The following is a 4595-nucleotide window of genomic DNA, read 5'->3' on the forward strand; positions in this document are numbered from 1 at the left end:
AGCCAACCTCAGCTTTATAAGGAAGGAGTTCAAAGCCAGCCTGGGCTACTGGAAATCCCATCTCACAAAACAAAAAGAAAATCACCATGGTGTGTGACTGCTTTCACTCTTTCTGATCAAGCCTAAATTAAGGCATGCTCACTTCCTGTTCTCCTAATGTGTTCTTAGTGTTAATTTGCATGGTTTACACTGCAGCAGTGCCTGGGTGTGTGGTGAGTGTCAACAATAGCAGATCTGCACCTGGTCCCTAAATGAGTGATCTCAGAAGCACTCAGCATCAGTCCCCTGCTTCTCAAAGTTTGTGCTCAGCTCCCCCTGCAGTTTCCACCACTGTGTCACCCAGAACACAGTAGTACACAGCCGAGTCTGACTCTTGGACCGAGGCTTTCTGCAAGTGGAAGGAGGTGGATCCTTCATCATATGTAGCTTCAAAACCTCGGCTGCTTCCCTTCTCGTTGGCCTTTGAGACTCTGAAGAGGAGCTGTGGACCTTCCCCGGGATACTGCACATACCAGAACAGGACTGGGTACTGTTTGGTTTCATAGGAACAGTTCACAGTCAGGGAAGTCCCTTCAGAGAGTGTGACTCGACCTTCTGTCTGTGTCACTGAGTCTCCATTGCTTTCTCCTAAAAAGCGAAATAAATAATAAGAATTATTGTGGGCTGCCTTGGTGGGGATCTGTATTCTGCCTTATAGGAAAAATTGTCCTTAAAATTTACATCAATATCATAGAACAAGACAGAAGCTCCACATGTTATTCCACTTACCAAACATTAAGAAGAGTCCAATCGCTAGTCCATGGAAAGAGTTCATTTTCTGAGCCAATGGAGTGTGTGAATCTTAATTTCTTAAGTTAGGAAAGGTTCAGGTTATAGTGAAAGGATGAATGTGAGTCAAGAATTAAACAGGAAATGCGTGTGTGCTAGGTAGATGCACCATCCTCCCTCCAACTCCCGTTTTAGGCAATTTGCTAAGCTCAGAAGATTGTTGACCTACATTCTCAAAAGTCAGTGATGGAGTGCTACTCTGGGCTCTTTTATCTTACCTGACACCTGTTAGCTATTGGATGGTGCTTCTGTAATCTGAAGAATAGTTCTGATAGGCTTACTTGCACCTTGTACGTTGTCTTACCTGGGAATGCCATTCCATGCCATTTTCTAAGTTTCTTATGTAGCCAGTTTTGGCCATGTGGTAATGCACTGGAAAAAAAACCACACAAGTGAGGAATGCCAACACATGTTTAATCACTACCAGATGACTTTGGAGAAGAGAGACACACCTTTTCCATTTTATTACCCTACCTTTGTACAGATGTCATAAACCTAAAAGATAGCTAACAGATACTTCTTAAATTAATAAATGAATGCTGTCTGTATAAAGGTATGTCACTATTTGAAATAGCCATTTGTTTCACATTTGAAACATTTATCATAAGAAACTCAACTTAAAGTTTTTCAAAGAAAAATGACAATTTTATATTACATACACATTATTGAAAATTTTTAAATATTATAGGTGTTATTCAGTGATAGAGCACATAGTCTACTATGCATTAGGTTTTGGGAGTCAGTCTCCAACACCTGAAAAATAATAATAATAAACCCTGTGATGGTTTGAATGAGAATGGTTCCTATAGGCTCATATGTTTGAATACTTGGTTCCCAGAATATAAAACCACGATAGTTGGGAGGTATGGTATTGCTTGAGGTTGCAAAAGACTCAAGCCATTCCCATTGTCACTTTCTCTGCCTCGTGGTTGTGTGTCAAGATGTTTGCTCTCAGCAATTGCTCTAGTACCATGCACCCCCCCCCCCCATGCTCGCCACCATTATGGGCATGGACTTTAACCCTCTGAAACTGTAAGCCCCAAATAAACTCTTTCTTCTGTAAGTTGCCTAGGCCATAGTGTCTCTTCACAGCAATATAAAATTAACTAAGATAGACCCATATAACTCACATTATTAGAGAAATACAGAAATTGAGGAACTTGAATACCTACGGAATTGAGTATAACCCCCCTGCCCCTGCTATGTGATAGGCCTATGTTCACAGAGCAGATTCTGCATTATATGTAGCATCAAATCCATTGTTGTTTTCATACTATATATTTCACAGATTTTTTCAACTACTTTTTCTCTATATCTTTTCCTGTCAATATTATTTTCATAACCAATAGAGTTCCATAAAGTTATAGTCACACAGGATCATATCCTCCCTTAAATCATAGTCACATAGAACCATATCCTCCCACAGTGAGTATTTTTCTAAGGAGACTAAAGATTGAGTTAATCTCACTCTGGGAATAGGCACAAATGGCATGTCTGTGGATGAGCAGTAGACTCTTAACAATGGAGCCATTCTCCAGCCCCCACAGCTTTTGAAGTGCGTATTCACTATGGAATGACAGTGATTGATAAATACTGTAAGTCTCTGAAGAGGATCCAAGTTCAGTTCCCAAAACCTATGCCAAGTGGCTCACAACCCCCTTTAATGACAAAGTCAGAAAAATATAATGTCTCTAGTCCCTGAAGGGACCTGTAGTCATTAATACACACACACACACACACACACATGTATGTGCACACACACACACGCATATGCACATGCACACATACTCACTCAAACTCACACACACAATTAAAAATAGTAATTTTTTTAAAGTTGTGAATTCTGTCATAAAGTTCCATTTTCATACATGACTTCTGTCACTAAAGGTCTCCTTTTCCTAGTAACAACAGCCCCCTTACTGCTTGAAGCAAGATCTACAACCTCTCCATGTGCTGACACAATCAGAATGCTTCTTAACTGAGCATCACTGCATGAAGTAGGCAAATAAAGACTCTGCACACATCACAGGAGGCTAAGGCTTTCTTTTGGTTCATAGTGGCTCCTGATCTTCTGAATTTCTCCACTGTCAACTAAAAAGCCCTGTGTGTCTGAGTACAAAGCAAAATTGCACAATATTTAGGAGGCAGAGAGGAGGCACCAGCCATTGTCTTCCGAAGATCATCATTGGACAGGGATGGTGAAAGACAGTGGATACTATGTGGTTTCATCTTGCTCTTGTTTTTCTCTAGTCCCATCTAAAAACAAAGAAACAACTCCACAGTATGTAAATGACCATCACTGCAATACCCCACAGAAACTAAAGATACCATGTAACCGATCACAAAAACAGAAACCAGAATCATGAAATTCATAACAACTCACAGTAACTGTGATGCTGCAATCTTTAAGGACTTGTTATTATCACATTTGTCTCCAATAAAGGATTCTTGCTTTCATCTAGCCATAAATAATTTAATCCTAAGACTCTGTGTATTTGCCTCCGAGGAACACCTTTATGTTAAGTCTTTTCATGGAATTATTCCAGTATCCAACCTTGAAAGGGGCATTAGAGTGCAAATAGTTTAATTAGGAAATATAGGCAGCAATGAGGAGGGGTGTTAGGGGACCATAAAGGGAATGAGGACAGAGTGGCTCTTTTACACTGTTGACAGGAATGAAAATTAATAAGAGTATCTTTAGGAGGAATGTGACAACCATAAGTAGTTTTTATTATATTTATTCATTTATATGTATTGTGTGCACAGATAACAGGGCATGTAGGGATCAGAAGGCAATTTGTGGTAGTCGCTTCCCTCTGTCCACCATGTGGATTCCAGAGATTAAAGTCTGGTAGTCAGTGTTAGTGACAAACAAATTTACCCACTTAGCCATCTTGATGGACCTCACCAAGAAATTTTTAAAAGTGCAAATTCTATAGCAAATAAACCTCTGAGTGTGTAACTCTGTGCTCTGCACATATAAATGGAGAAATAGCTAGAATTATATTCCTTGTAGGGTCTTTATAATGAAAGCATGGAAATGCCTCCTTGAAGAGAGGGTTAAAAAATCTTTTCTCCTTCATGAAAAAATTATGTTAACTTTAACTTTCTCTTGGAAACTCAGTAAAGATAAAGGTCAATGGCATCATTCCAAACGTTGCTATAGTAGTATGATTCTTATTCATAAGGTGTATCTGGACTGTAAAATAATCGTGGACACTTAAAAATCATATCTCAGTGACCGTATTGGTTCCTGTTTGTGACATGCTCCTTCTAAGTCCAGGTAGCCTGTTGGTTATTGGCCCTTCTTGGCTGAACACTTGACTTGGGAGGAGATGTCGCAAAGCCTGACAAAGGAAGACTGAGCTGTGCAGAGGGCTGAAGCACCACCTTGGAAGCATGACTGGTAGTGACCTATTGACCTTCGTGAACCCGTCTTCTGACTGAGACTTCCATTATTTCTGCTGGCACTTCTCTGCTCAAATGCCCGTCAAAAGTGACATATGGCATACTCCTGAAATGAGATGGTGTACAGCAGTTAAACACATTGAAATAGATTATCACAAATTTTCCATGTCTCCAAATTATTTTAGTAAAAACATCAAACTCCACAATCATGCACACAATGTTTTATTTTTGACATACGTTTTAAAAACACAGAGCTACCCTACATTAACATATACATAAATATTAGAAATGGAAATTTGGGAAACAAAGCTCATAAGCTCATAAAATAAAATAAAGGAATAAAAGGGAGCAACAATTAG

The sequence above is a fragment of the Peromyscus californicus genome, unplaced genomic scaffold, assembly GCF_007827085.1.
Source record: "Peromyscus californicus insignis strain IS unplaced genomic scaffold, ASM782708v3 Scaffold_12__1_contigs__length_115047231, whole genome shotgun sequence".
In the NCBI taxonomy this organism is placed as follows: domain Eukaryota; kingdom Metazoa; phylum Chordata; class Mammalia; order Rodentia; family Cricetidae; genus Peromyscus; species Peromyscus californicus.